This window comes from Phalangium opilio, unplaced genomic scaffold (genome assembly GCF_054372755.1).
Source record: "Phalangium opilio isolate 3A_F unplaced genomic scaffold, DU_Popi_V2 ptg000352l_1, whole genome shotgun sequence".
NCBI classification, from domain to species: Eukaryota; Metazoa; Arthropoda; class Arachnida; order Opiliones; family Phalangiidae; genus Phalangium; species Phalangium opilio.
The window spans coordinates 9,743,239-9,765,759 of NW_028324228.1; the positions used below are offsets into that span (position 1 = coordinate 9,743,239).

The 22,521-nt window shown below is 35.3% G+C and overlaps 2 long non-coding RNA genes and 5 other non-coding genes across 7 annotated transcripts; all 7 read right to left on the reverse strand.

Moving 5' to 3' along the window:
- Positions 1-2,097: 2,097 nt before the first annotated feature.
- Positions 2,098-2,170, reverse strand: TRNAN-GUU (transfer RNA asparagine (anticodon GUU)). Its single transcript has one exon. It is a non-coding gene; the product is annotated as a tRNA-Asn (tRNA).
- A 1,684-nt stretch (positions 2,171-3,854) lies between these two features.
- On the reverse strand, positions 3,855-3,927 carry TRNAN-GUU (transfer RNA asparagine (anticodon GUU)). Its single transcript has one exon. It is a non-coding gene; the product is annotated as a tRNA-Asn (tRNA).
- A 1,188-nt stretch (positions 3,928-5,115) lies between these two features.
- LOC149609857 (uncharacterized) lies at positions 5,116-5,465 on the reverse strand. Its single transcript, XR_016376993.1, has 2 exons — positions 5,414-5,465; positions 5,116-5,302 (listed from the first exon to the last, which is right to left on the reverse strand). It is a non-coding gene; the product is annotated as an uncharacterized LOC149609857 (long non-coding RNA).
- A 1,985-nt stretch (positions 5,466-7,450) lies between these two features.
- LOC149609858 (uncharacterized) lies at positions 7,451-8,461 on the reverse strand. Its single transcript, XR_016376992.1, has 3 exons — positions 7,932-8,461; positions 7,816-7,864; positions 7,451-7,745 (listed from the first exon to the last, which is right to left on the reverse strand). It is a non-coding gene; the product is annotated as an uncharacterized LOC149609858 (long non-coding RNA).
- A 361-nt stretch (positions 8,462-8,822) lies between these two features.
- TRNAN-GUU (transfer RNA asparagine (anticodon GUU)) lies at positions 8,823-8,895 on the reverse strand. Its single transcript has one exon. It is a non-coding gene; the product is annotated as a tRNA-Asn (tRNA).
- Positions 8,896-10,287: 1,392 nt separating this feature from the next.
- On the reverse strand, positions 10,288-10,360 carry TRNAN-GUU (transfer RNA asparagine (anticodon GUU)). The gene has a single exon. It is a non-coding gene; the product is annotated as a tRNA-Asn (tRNA).
- Positions 10,361-10,581: 221 nt separating this feature from the next.
- TRNAF-GAA (transfer RNA phenylalanine (anticodon GAA)) lies at positions 10,582-10,654 on the reverse strand. The gene has a single exon. It is a non-coding gene; the product is annotated as a tRNA-Phe (tRNA).
- Between the last annotated feature and the right edge of the window lie 11,867 nt (positions 10,655-22,521).

Below are 22,521 nucleotides of genomic sequence, written 5' to 3' on the forward strand. Positions count from 1 at the left end.
TGTGGAAACACTTTGGCTTTTTACGTTACATGTGAGAGCTCACAACACCGCTCCCGGGTGGGCTCGAACCACCAACCTTTCGGTTAACAGCCGAACGCGCTAACCATTGCGCCACAGAAGCCCAAAGATAAAATGTTCGTCAGGTATTTTTAAAAAACTCTGAATTTTACGTTACATCTAAGACCTCACAACACCGCTCCCGGATGGGCTCGAACCACCAACCTTTCGGTTAACAGCCGACGGCGTTAACCATTGCGCAACGGAAGCCCAAAGATTAAATGTTCGTCAGGTATTGTGGAAAAACTTTGGCTTTTTACGTTACATGTGAGAGCTCACAACACCGCTCCCGGGTGGTCTCGAACCACCAACTTTCGGTTAACAGCTGAACGCTCTAACCATTGCGCCACGGAAACCCAAAAATTAAATGTTCGTCAGTTATTTTTAAAAAAACTCTGAATTTTACGTCACATCTAAGACCTCACAACACCGCTCCCGGATGGGCTCGAACCACCAACCTTTCGGTTAACAGCCGACGGCGTTAACCATTGCGCAACGGAAGCCCAAAGATTAAATGTTCGTCAGGTATTGTGGAAAAACTTTGGATTTTTACGTTACATGTGAGAGCTCACAACACCGCTCCCGGGTGGGCTCGAACCACCAAGTTTCGGTTAACAGCTGAACGCTCTAACCATTGCGCCACGGAAACCCAAAAATTAAATGTTCGTCAGTTATTTTTAAAAAACTCTGAATTTTACGTCACATCTAAGACCTCACAACACCGCTCCCGGATGGGCTCGAACCACCAACCTTTCGGTTAACAGCCGACGGCGTTAACCATTGCGCAACGGAAGCCCAAAGATTAAATGTTCGTCAGGTATTGTGGAAAAACTTTGACTTTTTACGTCACATCTGAGACCTCACAACACCGCTCACGGATGGGCTCGAACCACCAACCTTTCGGTTAACAGCCGAACGCGCTAACCATTGCGCCACGGAAGCCCAAAAATTAAATGGTCGTCGGGTATTGTGGAAACACTTTGGCTTTTTACGTTACATGTGAGAGCTTACAACACCGCTCCCGGGTGGGCTCGAACCACCAACCTTTCGGTTAACAGCCGAACGCGCTAACCATTGCGCCACAGAAGCCCAAAGATAAAATGTTCGTCAGGTATTTTTAAAAAACTCTGAATTTTACGTTACATCTAAGACCTCACAACACCGCTCCCGGATGGGCTCGAACCACCAACCTTTCGGTTAACAGCCGACGGCGTTAACCATTGCGCAACGGAAGCCCAAAGATTAAATGTTCGTCAGGTATTGTGGAAAAACTTTGGCATTTGACATTACGTTTGAGATCTCACAACACCGCCCCGGGTGGGCTCGAACCACCAACCTTTCGGTTAACAGCCGAACGCGCTAACCATTGTGCCACGGAAGCCCAAAGATTAAATGTTCGTCACATATTTTTAAAAATCTCTGAATTTTACGTTACATCTAAGACCTCACAACACCGCTCCCGGATGGGCTCGAACCACCAACCTTTCGGTTAACATAGACGGCGTTAACCATTGTGCAACGGAAGCCCAAAGATTAAACGGTCGTCAGGTATTGTGGAAAAACTTTGGCTTTTTACGTTACATTTGAGACTTCACAACACGGCAGCCGGGTGGGCTCGAACCACCAACCTTTTGGTTAACATCCGAACGCGCTAACCTTCGAGCCAAGGAAGCTCAGAAACGAAATGTTCGTCAGGTATTGTGGAAAAACTCTGACTTTTTACGTCACATCCGAGACTTCAAAACACCGCTCCCGGATGGGCTCGAACCACAAACCTTTTGAATAACAGCTGAACGCGCTAACCATTGCGCCACGGAAGCCCAAAAATTAAATGTTCGTCACATATTTTTAAAAAACTCTGAATTTTACGTTACATCTAAGACCTCACAACACCGCTCCCGGATGGGCTCGAACCACCAACCTTTCGGTTAACAGCCGACGGCGTTACCCATTGCGCAACGGAAGCCCAAAGATTAAATGTTCGTCAGGTATTGTGGAAAAACTTTGGATTTTTACGTTACATGTGAGATCTCACAACACCGCTCCCGGGTGGGCTCGAACCACCAACCTTTCGGTTAACAGCCGAACGCGCTAACCATTGCGCCACGGAAGCCCAAAAATTAAATGGTCGTCGGGTATTGTGGAAACACTTTGGCTTTTTACGTTACATGTGAGAGCTCACAACACCGCTCCCGGGTGGGCTCGAACCACCAACCTTTCGGTTAACAGCCGAACGCGCTAACCATTGCGCCACAGAAGCCCAAAGATAAAATGTTCGTCAGGTATTTTTAAAAAACTCTGAATTTTACGTTACATCTAAGACCTCACAACACCGCTCCCGGATGGGCTCGAACCACCAACCTTTCGGTTAACAGCCGACGGCGTTAACCATTGCGCAACAGAAGCCCAAAGATTAAATGTTCGTCAGGTATTGTGGAAAAACTTTGGCTTTTTACGTTACATGTGAGAGCTCACAACACCGCTCCCGGGTGGTCTCGAACCACCAACTTTCGGTTAACAGCTGAACGCTCTAACCATTGCGCCACGGAAACCCAAAAATTAAATGTTCGTCAGTTATTTTTAAAAAAACTCTGAATTTTACGTCACATCTAAGACCTCACAACACCGCTCCCGGATGGGCTCGAACCACCAACCTTTCGGTTAACAGCCGACGGCGTTAACCATTGCGCAACGGAAGCCCAAAGATTAAATGTTCGTCAGGTATTGTGGAAAAACTTTGGCATTTGACATTACGTTTGAGATCTCACAACACCGCCCCGGGTGGGCTCGAACCACCAACCTTTCGGTTAACAGCCGAACGCGCTAACCATCGCGCCACGGAAGCTCAAAAATTAAACGGTCGTCAGGTATTGTGGAAAAACTTTGGCTTTTTACGTTACATTTGAGACTTCACAACACGGCAGCCGGGTGGGCTCGAACCACCAACCTTTTGGTTAACATCCGAACGCGCTAACCTTCGAGCCAAGGAAGCTCAGAAATGAAATGTTCGTCAGGTATTGTGGAAAAACTTTGACTTTTTACGTCACATCCGAGACCTCACAACACCGCTCACGGATGGGCTCGAACCACCAACCTTTCGGTTAACAGCCGAACGCGCTAACCATTGCGCCACGGAAGCCCAAAAATTAAATGGTCGTCGGGTATTGTGGAAACACTTTGGCTTTTTACGTTACATGTGAGATTTCACAACACCGCTCCCGGGTGAGCTCGAACCACCAACCTTTCGGTTAACAGCCGAACGCGCTAACCATTGCGCCACGGAAGCCCAAAGATTAAATGTTCGTCACATATTTTTAAAAATCTCTGAATTTTACGTTACATCTAAGACCTCACAACACCGCTCCCGGATGGGCTCGAACCACCAACCTTTCGGTTAACATAGACGGCGTTAACCATTGTGCAACGGAAGCCCAAAGATTAAATGGTCGTCGGGTATTGTGGAAACACTTTGGCTTTTTACGTTACATGTGAGATTTCACAACACCGCTCCCGGATGGTCTCGAACCACCAACCTTTCAGTTAACAGCCGAACGCGCTAACCATTGTGCCACGGAAGCCCAAAGATTAAATGTTCGTCACATATTTTTAAAAATCTCTGAATTTTACGTTACATCTAAGACCTCACAACACCGCTCCCGGATGGGCTCGAACCACCAACCTTTCGGTTAACATAGACGGCGTTAACCATTGTGCAACGGAAGCCCAAAGATTAAACGGTCGTCAGGTATTGTGGAAAAACTTTGGATTTTTACGTTACATGTGAGATCTCACAACACCGCTCCCGGGTGGGCTCGAACCACCAACCTTTCGGTTAACAGCCGAACGCGCTAACCATTGCGCCACGGAAGCCCAAAGATTAAATGTTCGTCAGGTATTGTGGAAAAACTTTGACTTTTTACGTCACATCTGAGACTTCACATCACCGCTCCTGGATGGGCTCGAACCACAAAACTTTTGAATAACAGCTGAACGCTCTAACCATTGCGCCACGGAAGACCAAAAATTAAATGTTCGTCAGTTATTTTTAAAAAACTCTGAATTTTACGTTACATCTAAGACCTCACAACACCGCTCCCGGATGGGCTCGAACCACCAACCTTTCGGTTAACAGCCGACGGCGTTAACCATTGTGCAACGGAAGCCCAAAGATTAAAGGGGAACTCTGCTCGGTTGGCGCCCCTTTAGTGAAACTTTCCTGTGTAGCTCCAAACGCCGAGAAAATGTGCTGCCGCCTAGGCGAAAAAGCTTGCAACTCAGTTTATTTCTAACGAATTTTCTACTCCCCCCTTTCCCCCATCCGTTACCGCACCAGTCGTTGGTGGCTTCGTCGTGAAGCCACGCTTCCTTTAGGTTCGCCAAACCCCCCCTCCCCCATGGATGATGCCCGCGCCACGTGACCGTTGATGGTAGGGAAAGCTTAAGAATGTTAAATGGGGGGACGAAAAACGCCAGACTGGGTTTTCTTTTTGCCCCTATATAGAGTAGTGGCACTCCATGTTAATTTCTCATAGAGCGTAACGTAGCCAAAGGCAGGGAGGTGCCATTACTCTATAGTCTTACTGCCATGATTATCCTGGGGACTGCGGTACCAAGAAGGGGTTCGGAGTTTTAAGAGGGCAAAGGTTTAAACTGAAACCCCCTAACATTGCAATACTATTACGTTTTTTCTCTGTAAGGAGGAGGTACCTCCCCCCCTTTTTTTTTCAAATAAGGGCAGGGTAGCTTCGACCACCTGAATAGTTGGACAACCAATCACCTATAGTTGATTCCTTTATTCCCTTTTCCCAATGCCATACACACGCCTTTCAATCCATTTTCTCACTCTCTATGTGCTAAAGGCTAGTAGCTTTGAATAGAAAGGTCTTTTATAAAGATTCACTATTTTTTTCGATTCGATATTTTTAACTTAAAATGAAACTATGGAGACAAATATCTATACTCCTGTTTATCCGCACTTGAGAAACCGTACTTGCCATTATATATTGGCTAATGCTCCTCAACTTTTACAATACTGTCAAGTGAGGTTGAACAAGAGTATATAATGAGCATTTTTATTTATTTCTTGGAAAAACTGAAAAAGTACATTGGTTTGAACGTTCTTCAAACGAAAGGGACGTGATCCTTCTTTATATCCTGTGAACACCTGACGTGAAATGATTTGGTTATCCCGATCTAATTCCTTATATCGTGTGATAATTGCGAAGTGTTTCGAACATACTTCTTTCTGAAATGAAATGACTCGTTAATCGCTTTACAATTACCTTTGCCATGTGTAATTGGCGAGTTGTTCTGGGTACAAGTGGCGATTAAATAATGTTATAATCACTGCAGTAACCATAATAGTGAGTAGCCCCTCGACGAGACTGAATTCTATCTCCATTTCTTCGGTGGTCACATTCCAATGCACCTAAACATTTCTTTTATCTCCTTTTAAAATAATGAACGAATGAGCTTGTATTCAAGGTAGAAATGTCAGAACCGGCCGATATTATGGGTGTGTTTGGGAAGCACTAGCCACCCGGAATTTCACTTTAAAGCTGAGTTGATACTAAGAAAAGGGTAGGAAAACCTCAATTACCCTCCCAAAATTAACACCATCCGCCAAGACTGAGAAATGGTATACATTCATGGATCTGGAGGGAATTCTTAGAACCCAAACAAAAATAAAACCACATTTCTGGTTTACAGACCCCCTTTACCTACAAACTATAGAAAATTTCGGAATATAAATACTGAGTAACCAACCCACAAGGGAGAGGCGGCCATTGGGGTATTCTCCCTCGCGCCAAGAAGAGACGCCAGAATGAGCCCGAGTTCACTGCTCGCGGGAGGCTAGCCAACTCGCACTGAATCTAGCGGGGTTTCTTGGCGCCAAGGAGGATACCGCAATGGTACCGTATTTAATTTCCGAAATGGTCTGTACGGTAGGTAGCAAGGCGGATTTATAAGAGAGGAGGTTCAGAGTCAGACAAAATGCACGTAGTCCGCAGTTCATAAAATTACACTGTGGCGTTCCCCAGTTACCATGATTACCACGACCCCCTCACGGCAAGAGAGCGTACGTTCTCGCCCATGCGTTCAAGCCCCCTTTTTCTAGCCTCATCAGCTTGTTTATAATTTTGAATATTCCTCGTTTGCAAGAACGATCACGTGACGTGAGCCTTTACCAACGGCTTACGCGCCGATGCATGTTTTTATTTCCACATTTCCAAAACGAGTCTTCTCTCTTATTCATCCTCCTTGCTTTTAGCGAGCCGGCACAAAAATTTTCCAACACCATCACACCCTTACCCAAGTTACCCCACTCAAAGTAACGAAGCAAGTACCAGTCCATACTACCCCTTAATGCCAATAAGGATGAATGCATACATCTCCTTTGCTAATTACCACCTGGTATTATCTATCATTCGATGTTGCTAACAAAGACCAAAATTATTTTGCAATGTGCTAAGGTTGTACAATACCCAACAATGGTCTAAGGCTGTGCAGTGCATGACGCATAAGTTTTTTCTCCTTTCCTAAATCATAGAAAATGTCTTTAGCCTACCTATTCTCTCCCAAACCTGTCTCGATTTATAGATAAATAGTTTGAAGCGCTACACCCTTTCCCTCTTGAAGCTGCCAGTTTAACAGCTCTATGATTAGACACGGTTATACGAGAAAGAATCACAACATTGTATAGAAAACCCTAGTTGCTAAAGGCTTGTCTATATACATGTACAGGTACACAAACTGGTTCTGATGTTGTAAGACTGAAGTCAGGCCCGATATAGAGTAATGGCAGTACTACCTATGCAAACGGCATACCTCCTATCTCTTAGCTCAGTGTCATGCCCCTACTGGGCGCGTACAGTATCCTCTCTTACAAAAGCGCGCCCAGAGGGAGGGATACACGGTTTTCACCCCTCTCTACCACCATTAGTCTATACACTGTATCCTCAAAAAGTTTTTATAAATACGAAGTTTGAAAAAATATTCTAACTATTGCGACTGTCCACTTAAAATATCGCGAGTGTCCATTTAAAATATCACGAGTGTCCATTTAAAATATCGCGAGTGTCCATTTAAAATATCGCGAGCGTCCATTTAAAATATCGCGAGCGTCCATTTAAAATATCGCGAGCGTCCATTTAAAATTTCGCGAGTGTCCATTTAAAATATCGCGAGCGTCCATTTAAAATATCGCGAGCGTCCATTTAAAATATCGCGAGCGTCCATTTAAAATTTCGGGAGCGTCCATTTAAAATATCGCGAGCGTCCATTTAAAATTTCGCGAGCGTCCATTTAAAATTTCGCGAGCGTCCATTTAAAATATCGCGAGCGTCCATTTAAAATTTCGCGAGCGTCCATTTAAAATTTCGCGAGCGTCCATTTAAAATATCGCGAGTGTCCATTTAAAATATCGCGAGTGTCCATTTAAATTTTGCCAAGCGTCCAGTAACCCAGTTCAATTTCATTTTGGTTCTCCCAGTGTTACTAAGCCAAGAGGCTGCAGGGAGAAAGGCTACAGTTCAGTTTGACCATCTTGGCTGACGTAGAATGCCTCACAATCAAAACATGGCACTGAAGATAAAGCTGAGAGAGGGAGCAACTTCTCCCACCTCAATAATTTCAAACATTATTCACACGTCCTGTTAAATTATCAGTAACGTCCTGGTGTATACGTACTATATAAAAGTCACAAAATGTTTAGTCACTAATCTTTTAGATTGGCCAAACTTAACATTCGATTTTTACCTCATTTTATTTTTGATGTTCATTACCAAACACCACTAAAATAATTATCCTGATAAAACAAAGCATGAATTAAATCCAGGCATGGATATAGTTTTGATGCTTTTATTAATAGTTACCTATCATCTTCATATAAAACAGTTCCGAACACAATTGACTTCATGGGATATGAAGAAAGCTCAATTCGTTTCTTACTAACCGTCTTTCTGAAATCCCGTCCCTAAGAAAGATACCTAACCGATCGCTAAACGCGCCCGGCCCAAAGCCCCCAACCAAACCAAGTCGAATGATTTCTCAATTCCGCGAATTTCCCCTCTCCTATGACTATAACAGCATAGTACAAAAAAAAAAGAAAAATTCCAAGAATAAAAGAAGTTCCCAGGTGCGAAAAAGAAAAACCGCTCCTCGCTGTCACGAAAGAATGAGGAAAAGGGATGCAAAATGGACTGCAAGGTTTTGCGCTCTAGGCGAGCTTCATTTATATTGATACGTGGAGTCCAGGTTGAGGGGCAAATAGAGTCTTTGTAACCCACGTGACGCGATTCATCCACTCGTAGGGTATGGTCCTTTTTTCAAATTTTAGGCCACCGCCCCCAACGCGAGCGCCATCTAGCGTTCTAGATCGGTAATAAACCTCGCCGACGCTACCTTTAAATGTTCGTCAGGTATTGTGGAAAAACTTTGACTATTTACGTCACATCCGAGACTTCAAAACACCGCTCCCGGATGGGCTCGAACCACAAACCTTTTGAATAACAGCTGAACGCGCTAACCATTGCGCCACGGAAGCCCAAAAATTAAATGCTCGTCACATATTTTTAAAAAACTCTGAATTTTACGTTACATCTAAGACCTCACAACACCGCTCCCGGATGGGCTCGAACCACCAACCTTTCGGTTAACAGCCGACGGCGTTAACCATTGCGCAACGGAAGCCCAAAGATTAAATGTTCGTCAGGTATTGTGGAAAAACTTTGGATTTTTACGTTACATGTGAGATCTCACAACACCGCTCCCGGGTGGGCTCGAACCACCAACCTTTCGGTTAACAGCCGAACGCGCTAACCATTGCGCCACGGAAGCCCAAAGTTAAAATGTTCGTCAGGTATTGTGGAAACACTTTGACTTTTTACGTCACATCTGAGACTTCACAACACCGCTCGTGGATGGGCTCGAACCACAAAACTTTTGAATAACAGCTGAACGCTCTAACCATTGCGCCACGGAAGACCAAAAATTAAATGTTCGTCAGTTATTTTTAAAAAACTCTGAATTTTACGTTACATCTAAGACCTCACAACACAGCTCCCGGATGGGCTCGAACCACAAACCTTTTGAATAACAGCTGAACGCGCTAACCATTGCGCCCCGGAAGCCCAAAAATTAAATGTTCGTCACATATTTTTAAAAATCTCTGAATTTTACGTTACATCTAAGACCTCACAACACCGCTCCCGGATGGGCTCGAACCACCAACCTTTCGGTTAAAAGCCGACGGCGTTAACCATTGCGCAACGGAAGCCCAAAGATTAAATGTTCGTCAGGTATTGTGGAAAAACTTTGACTTTTTACGTCACATCTGAGACCTCACAACACCGCTCTCGGATAGGCTCGAACCACTAACCTTTCGGTTAACAGCGGAACGCGCTAACCATTGCGCCACGGAAGCCCAAAAATTAAATGGTCGTCGGGTATTGTGGAAACACTTTGGCTTTTTACGTTACATGTGAGAGCTCACAAAACCGCTCCCGGGTGGGCTCGAAACACCAACCTTTCGGTAAACAGCCGAACGCGCTAACCATTGCGCCACGGAAGCCCAAAGATTAAATGTTCGTCAGGTATTGTGGAAAAACTTTGGCTTTTTACGTTACATTTGAGACTTCACAACACGGCTCCCGGGTGGGCTCGAACCACCAACCTTTTGGTTAACATCCGAACGCGCTAACCTTCGAGCCAAGGAAGCTCAGAAATGAAATGGTCGTCAGGTATTGTGAAAAAACTCTGACTTTCTACGTCACATATGAGACTTCACAACACCGCTCCCGGATGGGATCGAACCACAAACCTTTCGGTTAACAGCCGAACGCGCTAACCATTGCGCCACGGAAGCCCAAAATTAAATGTTCGTCAGGTATTGTGGAAAACTTTGGATTTTTACGTCACATCTGAGACCTCACAACACCGCTCCCGGATGAGCTCGAACCACAAACCTTTCGAATAACAGCTGAACGCTCTAACCATTGCGCTACGAAAGCCCAAAAATTAAATGTTTGTCAGTTATTTCTAAAAAACTCTGAATTTTACGTTACATCTAAGACCTCACAACACTGCTCCCGAATGGGCTCGAACCACCAACCTTTCGGTTAACAGCCGACGGCGATATCCATTGCGCAACGGAAGCCCAAAGATTAAATGTTCGTCAGGTATTGTGGAAAAACTTCGGATTTTTACGTTACATGTGAGATCTCACAACACCGCTCCCGGGTGGGCTCGAACCACCAACCTTTCGGTTAACAGCCGAACGCGCTAACCATTGCGCCACGGAAGCCCAAAAATTAAATGTTCGTCAGGTATTGTGGAAAAACTTTGACTTTTTACGTAACGTCTGAGACCTCACAACACCGCTCACGGATGGGCTCGAACCACCAACCTTTCGGTTAACAGCCGAACGCGCTAACCATTGCGCCACGGAAGCCCAAAAATTAAATGGTCGTCGGGTATTGTGGAAACACTTTGGCTTTTTACGTTACATGTGAGAGCTCACAACACCGCTCCCGGGTGGGCTCGAACCACCAACCTTTCGGTTTTCAGCCGAACGCGCTAACCATTGCGCCACGGAAGCTCAAAAATTAAATGGTCGTCTGGTATTGTGGAAAAACTTTGACTTTTTACGTCACATCTGAGACCTCACATTAATAACATTTTCAAAATCGACGTTTCTCGACCAGAGAAGCACATTTTGAGAATTTTTACACTATTTTCAAATATAGCCAATGAAACCATTATTTTTTTACTTTTTGCTTTAATTCAAGCAAATGTAACGATATTCATCAAAAAACTGTTCAAATTCAATTTTCAATAAGAAATCGTTGTTACGGATTTTGTATCTTCAAGAAAAAAACATGCGATTTTTTCGGTACACTTTTGAATGCATTTTTTTCTGGACAAATTTTTGACCGAATTTAGCTTATTTACCTATAAAATACTCATTAAAAGTGATTTCATCTCGATTGATCAATAAATAAAAATGTACCTCGATTTTTAATAACATTTTCAAAATCGACGTTTCTCGACCAGAGAAGCACATTTTGAGATTTTTTTCACTATTTTCAAATATAGCCAATGAAACCATTATTTTTTTACTTTTTGCTTTAATTCAAGCAAATGTAACGTTATTCATTCAAAAAACTGTTCAAATTCAATTTTCAATAAGAAATCGTTGTTACGGATTTTGGATCTTCAAGAAAAAAACATGCGATTTTTTCGGTACACTTTTGAATGCATTTTTTTCTGGACAAATTTTTGACCGAATTTAGCTTATTTACCTATAAAATACTCATTAAAAGTGATTTCATCTCGATTGATCAATAAATAAAAATGTACCTCGATTTTTAATAACATTTTCAAAATCGACGTTTCTCGACCAGAGAAGCACATTTTGAGATTTTTTCACTATTTTCAAATATAGCCAATGAAACCATTATTTTTTTACTTTTTGCTTTAATTCAAGCAAATGTAACGTTATTCATTCAAAAAACTGTTCAAATTAAATTTTCAATAAGAAATCGTTGTCACGGATTTTGTATCTTGAAGAAAAAAAACATGCGATTTTTTCGGTACACTTTTGACTGCATTTTTTTCTGGACAAATTTTTGACGGAATTATGCTTACTTACCTATAAAATACTCATTAAAAGTGATTTCATCTCGATTGATCAATAAATAAAAATGTACCTCGATTTTTAATAACATTTTCAAAATCGACGTTTCTCGACCAGAGAAGCACATTTTGAGAATTTTTTCACAATTTTCAAAAAAAATCACTGAAACCATAGTTTTTGTACTTTTTGTTTTAATTCATGCAAATGTAACGATATTCATCAAAAAACTATTCAAATTCAATTTTCAATAAGAAATCGTTGTTACGGATTTTGTATCTTCAAGAAAAAAACATGCGATTTTTTCGGTACACTTTTGAATGCATTTTTTTCTGGACAAATTTTTGACCGAATTTAGCTTATTTACCTATAAAATACTCATTAAAAGTGATTTCATCTCGATTGATCAATAAATAAAAATGTACCTCGATATTTAATAACATTTTCAAAATCGACGTTTCTCGACCAGAGAAGCACATTTTGAGATTTTTTTCACTATTTTCAAATATAGCCAATGAAACCATTATTTTTTTACTTTTTGCTTTAATTCAAGCAAATGTAACGTTATTCATTCAGAAAACTGTTCAAATTAAATTTTCAATAAGAAATCGTTGTCACGGATTTTGTATCTTGAAGAAAAAAAACATGCGATTTTTTCGGTACACTTTTGACTGCATTTTTTTCTGGACAAATTTTTGACGGAATTATGCTTATTTACCTATAAAATACTCATTAAAAGTGATTTCATCTCGATTGATCAATAAATAAAAATGTACCTCGATTTTTAATAACATTTTCAAAATCGACGTTTCTCGACCAGAGAAGCACATTTTGAGAATTTTTTCACTATGTTCAAATATAGCCAATGAAACCATTATTTTTTTACTTTTTGCTTTAATTCAAGCAAATGTAACGATATTCATTCAAAAAACTGTTCAAATTCAATTTTCAATAAGAAATCGTTGTCACGGATTTTGTATCTTGAAGAAAAAACATGCGATTTTTTCGGTACACTTTTTAATGCATTATTTTCTGGACATATTTATGACCCAATTCAGCTTATTTAACTATAAAATACTCATTAAAAGTGATTTCATCTCGATTGATCAATAAATAAAAATGTACCTCGATTTTTAATAACATTTTCAAAATCGACGTTTCTCGACCAGAGAAGCACATTTTGAGAATTTTTTCACTATTTTCAAATATAGCCAATGAAACCATTATTTTTTTACTTTTTGCTTTAATTCAAGCAAATGTAACGTTATTCATTCAAAAAACTGTTCAAATTCAATTTTCAATAAGAAATCGTTGTTACGGATTTTGTATCTTCAAGAAAAAAACATGCGATTTTTTCGGTACACTTTTGAATGCATTTTTTTCTGGACAAATTTTTGACCGAATTTAGCTTATTTACCTATAAAATACTCATTAAAAGTGATTTCATCTCGATTGATCAATAAATAAAAATGTACCTCGATTTTTAATAACATTTTCAAAATCGACGTTTCTCGACCAGAGAAGCACATTTTGAGATTTTTTCACTATTTTCAAATATAGCCAATGAAACCATTATTTTTTTACTTTTTGCTTTAATTCAAGCAAATGTAACGTTATTCATTCAAAAAACGGTTCAAATTAAATTTTCAATAAGAAATCGTTGTCACGGATTTTGTATCTTGAAGAAAAAAAACATGCGATTTTTTCGGTACACTTTTGACTGCATTTTTTTCTGGACAAATTTTTGACGGAATTATGCTTATTTACCTATAAAATACTCATTAAAAGTGATTTCATCTCGATTGATCAATAAATAAAAATGTACCTCGATTTTTAATAACATTTTCAAAATCGACGTTTCTCGACCAGAGAAGCACATTTTGAGAATTTTTTCACTATGTTCAAATATAGCCAATGAAACCATTATTTTTGTACTTTTTGCTTTAATTCAAGCAAATGTAACGATATTCATTCAAAAAACTGTTCAAATTCAATTTTCAATAAGAAATCGTTGTCACGGATTTTGTATCTTGAAGAAAAAAACATGCGATTTTTTCGGTACACTTTTTAATGCATTATTTTCTGGACATATTTATGACCCAATTCAGCTTATTTAACTATAAAATACTCATTAAAAGTGATTTCATCTCGATTGATCAATAAATAAAAATGTACCTCGATTTTTAATAACATTTTCAAAATCGACGTTTCTCGACCAGAGAAGCACATTTTGAGAATTTTTTCACTATTTTCAAAAAAATCACTGAAACCATTATTTTTGTACTTTTTGTTTTAATTCATGCAAATGTAACGATATTCATCAAAAAACTGTTCAAATTCAATTTTCAATAAGAAATCGTTGTTACGGATTTTGTATCTTCAAGAAAAAAACATGCGATTTTTTCGGTACACTTTTGAATGCATTTTTTTCTGGACAAATTTTTGACCGAATTTAGCTTATTTACCTATAAAATACTCATTAAAAGTGATTTCATCTCGATTGATCAATAAATAAAAATGTACCTCGATTTTTAATAACATTTTCAAAATCGACGTTTCTCGACCAGAGAAGCACATTTTGAGATTTTTTTCACTATTTTCAAATATAGCCAATGAAACCATTATTTTTTTACTTTTTGCTTTAATTCAAGCAAATGTAACGTTATTCATTCAAAAAACTGTTCAAATTCAATTTTCAATAAGAAATCGTTGTTACGGATTTTGTATCTTCAAGAAAAAAACATGCGATTTTTTCGGTACACTTTTGAATGCATTTTTTTCTGGACAAATTTTTGACCGAATTCAGCTTAATTATCTATAAAATACTCATTAAAAGTGATTTCATCTCGATTGATCAATAAATAAAAATGTACCTCGATTTTTAATAACATTTTCAAAATCGACGTTTCTCGACCAGAGAAGCACATTTTGAGAATTTTTTCACTATTTTCAAATATAATCACTGAAACCATTACTTTTGTACATTTGCTTTAATCCAAGCAAATGTAACGACATTCATTCAAAAAACTGTTAAAATTCAATTTTCAATAAGAAATCGTGTTCACGGATTTTGAATCTTCAAGAAAAAAACATGCGATTTTTTCGGTACACTTTTAAATGCATTTTTTTCTGGACAAATTTTTGACGGAATTATGCTTATTTACCTATAAAATACTCATTAAAAGTGATTTCATCTCGATTGATCAATAAATAAAAATGTACCTCGATTTTTAATAACATTTTCAAAATCGACGTTTCTCGACCAGAGTAGCACATTTTGAGAATTTTTTCACTATTTTCAAATATAGCCAATGAAACCATTATTTTTTTACTTTTTGCTTTAATTCAAGCAAATGTAACGATATTCATTCAAAAAACTGTTCAAATTCAATTTTTAATAAGAAATCGTTGTTACGGATTTTGTATCTTGAAGAAGAAAACATGCGATTTTTTCGGTACACTTTTCAATGCATTTTTTTCTGGACAAATTTTTGACCGAATTTAGCTTAAATACTTATAAAATACTCATTAAAAGTGATTTCATCTCGATTGATCAATAAATAAAAATGTACCTCGTTTTTTAATAACATTTTCAAAATCGACCTTTCTCGACCAGAGAAGCACATTTTGAGAATTTTTTCACTATTTTCAAATATAATCACTGAAACCATTATTTTTGTACTTTTTGCTTTAATTCAAGCAAATGTAACGTTATTCATTCAAAAAACTGTTCAAATTCAATTTTCAATAAGAAATCGTTGTTACGGATTTTGTATCTTGAAGAAAAAAACATGTGATTTTTTCGGTACACTTTTCAATGCATTTTTTTCTGGACAAATTTTTGACCGAATTTAGCTTAAATACTTATAAAATACTCATTAAAAGTGATTTCATCTCGATTGATCAATAAATAAAAATGTACCTCGTTTTTTTACAACATTTTCAAAATCGACGTTTCTCGACCAGAGAAGCACATTTTGAGAATTTTTTCACTATTTTCAAATATAACCAATGAAACCATTATTTTTTTATTTTTTGCTTTAATTCAAGCAAATGTAACGATATTCATTCAATAAACTGTTCAAATTCAATTTTCAATAAGAAATCGTTGTTACGGATTTTGTATCTTCAAGAAAAAAACATGCGATTTTTTCGGTACACTTTTGAATGCATTTTTTTCAAGACAAATATTTGACCGAATTTAGCTTATTTACCTATAAAATACTCATTAAAAGTGATTTCATCTCGATTGATCAATAAATAAAAATGTACCTCGATTTTTAATAACATTTTCAAAATCGACGTTTCTCGACCAGAGAAGCACATTTTGAGAATTTTTTCACTATTTTCAAATATAGCCAATGAAACCATTATTTTTTTACTTTTTGCTTTAATTCAAGCAAATGTAACGATATTCATTCAATAAACTGTTCAAATTCAATTTTCAATAAGAAATCGTTGTCACGCATTTTGTATCTTGAAGAAAAAAATCATGCGATTTTTTAGTACACTTTTTAATGCATTTTCTTCTGGACAAATTTTTGACCGAATTCAGCTTAATTATCTATAAAATACTCATTAAAAGTGATTTCATCTCGATTGATCAATAAATAAAAATGTACCTCGATTTTTAATAACATTTTCAAAATCGACGTTTCTCGACCAGAGAAGCACATTTTGAGAATTTTTTCACTATTTTCAAATATAATCACTGAAACCATTACTTTTGTACACTTGCTTTAATCCAAGCAAATGTAACGACATTCATTCAAAAAACTGTTAAAATTCAATTTTCAATAAGAAATCGTGTTCACGGATTTTGTATCTTGAAGAAAAAAAACATGCGATTTTTTCGGTACACTTTTGAATGCATTTTTTTCTGGACAAATTTTTGACGGAATTATGCTTATTACCTATAAAATACTCATTAAAAGTGATTTCATCTCGATTGATCAATAAATAAAAATGTACCTCGATTTTTAATAACATTTTCAAAATCGACGTTTCTCGACCAGAGAAGCACATTTTGAGAATTATTTCACTATTTTCAAAAAAAATCACTGAAACCATAATTTTTGTACTTTTTGTTTTAATTCATGCAAATGTAACGATATTCATTCAATAAACTGTTCAAATTCAATTTTCAATAAGAAATCGTTGTTACGGATTTTGAATCTTCAAGAAAAAAACATGCGATTTTTTCGGTACACTTTTAAATGCATTTTTTTCTGGACAAATTTTTGACGGAATTATGCTTATTTACCTATAAAATACTCATTAAAAGTGATTTCATCTCGATTGATCAATAAATAAAAATGTACCTCGATTTTTAATAACATTTTCAAAATCGACGTTTCTCGACCAGAGTAGCACATTTTGAGAATTTTTTCACTATTTTCAAATATAGCCAATGAAACCATTATTTTTTTACTTTTTGCTTTAATTCAAGCAAATGTAACGATATTCATTCAAAAAACTGTTCAAATTCAATTTTTAATAAGAAATCGTTGTTACGGATTTTGTATCTTGAAGAAGAAAACATGCGATTTTTTCGGTACACTTTTCAATGCATTTTTTTCTGGACAAATTTTTGACCGAATTTAGCTTAAATACTTATAAAATACTCATTAAAAGTGATTTCATCTCGATTGATCAATAAATAAAAATGTACCTCGTTTTTTAATAACATTTTCAAAATCGACCTTTCTCGACCAGAGAAGCACATTTTGAGAATTTTTTCACTATTTTCAAATATAATCACTGAAACCATTATTTTTGTACTTTTTGCTTTAATTCAAGCAAATGTAACGTTATTCATTCAAAAAACTGTTCAAATTCAATTTTCAATAAGAAATCGTTGTTACGGATTTTGTATCTTGAAGAAAAAAACATGCGATTTTTTCGGTACACTTTTCAATGCATTTTTTTCTGGACAAATTCTTGACCGAATTTAGCTTAAATACTTATAAAATACTCATTAAAAGTGATTTCATCTCGATTGATCAATAAATAAAAATGTACCTCGTTTTTTTATAACATTTTCAAAATCGACGTTTCTCGACCAGAGAAGCACATTTTGAGAATTTTTTCACTATTTTCAAATATAGCCAATGAAACCATTATTTTTTTACTTTTTGCTTTAATTCAAGCAAATGTAACGATATTCATTCAAAAAACTGTTCAAATTAAATTTTCAATAAGAAATCGTTGTCACGGATTTTGTATCTTGAAGAAAAAAACATGCGATTTTTTCGGTACACTTTTTAATGCATTATTTTCTGGACATATTTATGACCCAATTCAGCTTATTTAACTATAAAATACTCATTAAAAGTGATTTCATCTCGATTGATCAATAAATAAAAATGTACCTCGATTTTTAATAACATTTTCAAAATCGACGTTTCTCGACCAGAGAAGCACATTTTGAGAATTTTTTCACTATTTTCAAATATAGCCAATGAAACCATTATTTTTTTACTTTTTGCTTTAATTCAAGCAAATGTAACGATATTCATTCAATAAACTGTTCAAATTCAATTTTCAATAAGAAATCGTTGTCACGCATTTTGTATCTTGAAGAAAAAAATCATGCGATTTTTTAGTACACTTTTTAATGCATTTTCTTCTGGACAAATTTTTGACCGAATTCAGCTTAATTATCTATAAAATACTCATTAAAAGTGATTTCATCTCGATTGATCAATAAATAAAAATGTACCTCGTTTTTTTACAACATTTTCAAAATCGACGTTTCTCGACCAGAGAAGCACATTTTGAGAATTTTTTCACTATTTTAAAATATAACCAATGAAACCATTATTTTTTTATTTTTTGCTTTAATTCAAGCAAATGTAACGATATTCATTCAATAAACTGTTCAAATTCAATTTTCAATAAGAAATCGTTGTTACGGATTTTGTATCTTCAAGAAAAAAACATGCGATTTTTTCGGTACACTTTTGAATGCATTTTTTTCAAGACAAATATTTGACCGAATTTAGCTTATTTACCTATAAAATACTCATTAAAAGTGATTTCATCTCGATTGATCAATAAATAAAAATGTACCTCGATTTTTAATAACATTTTCAAAATCGACGTTTCTCGACCAGAGAAGCACATTTTGAGAATTTTTTCACTATTTTCAAATATAGCCAATGAAACCATTATTTTTTTACTTTTTGCTTTAATTCAAGCAAATGTAACGATATTCATTCAATAAACTGTTCAAATTCAATTTTCAATAAGAAATCGTTGTCACGCATTTTGTATCTTGAAGAAAAAAATCATGCGATTTTTTAGTACACTTTTTAATGCATTTTCTTCTGGACAAATTTTTGACCGAATTCAGCTTAATTATCTATAAAATACTCATTAAAAGTGATTTCATCTCGATTGATCAATAAATAAAAATGTACCTCGATTTTTAATAACATTTTCAAAATCGACGTTTCTCGACCAGAGAAGCACATTTTGAGAATTTTTTCACTATTTTCAAATATAATCACTGAAACCATTACTTTTGTACATTTGCTTTAATCCAAGCAAATGTAACGACATTCATTCAAAAAACTGTTAAAATTCAATTTTCAATAAGAAATCGTGTTCACGGATTTTGTATCTTGAAGAAAAAAAACATGCGATTTTTTCGGTACACTTTTGAATGCATTTTTTTCTGGACAAATTTTTGACGGAATTATGCTTATTACCTATAAAATACTCATTAAAAGTGATTTCATCTCGATTGATCAATAAATAAAAATGTACCTCGATTTTTAATAACATTTTCAAAATCGACGTTTCTCGACCAGAGAAGCACATTTTGAGAATTATTTCACTATTTTCAAAAAAAATCACTGAAACCATAATTTTTGTACTTTTTGTTTTAATTCATGCAAATGTAACGATATTCATTCAATAAACTGTTCAAATTCAATTTTCAATAAGAAATCGTTGTTACGGATTTTGAATCTTCAAGAAAAAAACATGCGATTTTTTCGGTACACTTTTAAATGCATTTTTTTCTGGACAAATTTTTGACGGAATTATGCTTATTACCTATAAAATACTCATTAAAAGTGATTTCATCTCGATTGATCAATAAATAAAAATGTACCTCGATTTTTAATAACATTTTCAAAATCGACGTTTCTCGACCAGAGAAGCACATTTTGAGAATTATTTCACTATTTTCAAAAAAAATCACTGAAACCATAATTTTTGTACTTTTTGTTTTAATTCATGCAAATGTAACGATATTCATTCAATAAACTGTTCAAATTCAATTTTCAATAAGAAATCGTTGTTACGGATTTTGAATCTTCAAGAAAAAAACATGCGATTTTTTCGGTACACTTTTCAATGCATTTTTTTCTGGACAAATTTTTGACCGAATTTAGCTTAAATACTTATAAAATACTCATTAAAAGTGATTTCATCTCGATTGATCAATAAATAAAAATGTACCTCGTTTTTTAATAACATTTTCAAAATCGACCTTTCTCGACCAGAGAAGCACATTTTGAGAATTTTTTCACTATTTTCAAATATAATCACTGAAACCATTATTTTTGTACTTTTTGCTTTAATTCAAGCAAATGTAACGTTATTCATTCAAAAAACTGTTCAAATTCAATTTTCAATAAGAAATCGTTGTTACGGATTTTGTATCTTGAAGAAAAAAACATGCGATTTTTTCGGTACACTTTTCAATGCATTTTTTTCTGGACAAATTCTTGACCGAATTTAGCTTAAATACTTATAAAATACTCATTAAAAGTGATTTCATCTCGATTGATCAATAAATAAAAATGTACCTCGTTTTTTTATAACATTTTCAAAATCGACGTTTCTCGACCAGAGAAGCACATTTTGAGAATTTTTTCACTATTTTCAAATATAGCCAATGAAACCATTATTTTTTTACTTTTTGCTTTAATTCAAGCAAATGTAACGATATTCATTCAAAAAACTGTTCAAATTAAATTTTCAATAAGAAATCGTTGTCACGGATTTTGTATCTTGAAGAAAAAAACATGCGATTTTTTCGGTACACTTTTTAATGCATTATTTTCTGGACATATTTATGACCCAATTCAGCTTATTTAACTATAAAATACTCATTAAAAGTGATTTCATCTCGATTGATCAATAAATAAAAATGTACCTCGATTTTTAATAACATTTTCAAAATCGACGTTTCTCGACCAGAGAAGCACATTTTGAGAATTTTCACTATTTTCAAAAAAAATCACTGAAACCATAGTTTTTGTACTTTTTGTTTTAATTCATGCAAATGTAACGATATTCATTCAAAAAACTGTTCAAATTCAATTTTCAATAAGAAATCGTTGTTACGGATTTTGTATCTTCAAGAAAAAAACATGCGATTTTTTCGGTACACTTTTAAATGCATTTTTTTCTGGACAAATTTTTGACGGAATTATGCTTATTTACCTATAAAATACTCATTAAAAGTGATTTCATCTCGATTGATCAATAAATAAAAATGTACCTCGATTTTTAATAACATTTTCAAAATCGACGTTTCTCGACCAGAGAAGCACATTTTGAGAATTTTTTCACTATTTTCAAATATGATCACTGAAACCATTATTTTTTTACTTTTTGCTTTAATTCAAGCAAATGTAACGATATTCATTCAAAAAACTGTTCAAATTCAATTTTCAATAAGAAATCGTTGTCACGGATTTTGTATCTTGAAGAAAAAAAACACGCGATTTTTTCAGTACACTTTTTAATGCATTTTCTTCTGGACAAATTTTTGACCGAATTCAGCTCAATTTCCTATAAAATACTCATTAAAAGTGATTTCATCTCGATTGATCAATAAATAAAAATGTACCTCGATTTTTAATAACATTTTCAAAATCGACGTTTCTCGACCAGAGAAGCACATTTTGAGAATTATTTCACTATTTTCAAATATAGCCAATGAAACCATTATTTTTTTACTTTTTGCTTTAATTCAAGCAAATGTAACGATATTCATTCAAAAAACTGTTCAAATTCAATTTTCAATAAGAAATCGTTGTCACGGATTTTGTATCTCTAAGAAAAAAAACATGCGATTTTTGTCTGGACAAATTTTTGACCGAATTCAGCTTAATTATCTATAAAATACTCATTAAAAGTGATTTCATCTCGATTGATCAATAAATAAAAATGTACCTCGATTTTTAATAAAATTTTCAAAATCGACGTTTCTCGACCAGAGAAGCACATTTTGAGAATTTTTTCACTATTTTCAAATATAGCCAATGAAACCATTATTTTTTTACTTTTTGCTTTAATTCAAGCAAATGTAACGATATTCATTCAAAAAACTGTTCAAATTAAATTTTCAATAAGAAATCGTTGTCACGGATTTTGTATCTTCAAGAAAAAAACATGCGATTTTTTTAGTACACTTTTTAATGCATTTTTTTCTGGACAAATTTTTGACCGAATTCAGCTTAATTACCTATAAAATACTCATTAAAAGTGATTTCATCTCGATTGATCAATAAATAAAAATGTACCTCGATTTTTAATAACATTTTCAAAATCGACGTTTCTCGACCAGAGAAGCACATTTTGAGAATTCTTTCACTATTTTCAAATATAGCCAATGAAACCATTATTTTTTACTTTTTGCTTTAATTCAAGCAAATGTAACGATATTCATTCAAAAAACTGTTCAAATTCAATTTTCAATAAGAAATCGTTGTCACGGATTTTGTATCTTGAAGAAAAAAAACATGCGATTTTTTCGGTACACTTTTCAATGCATTTTTTTCTGGACAAATTTTTGACGGAATTATAGTAAT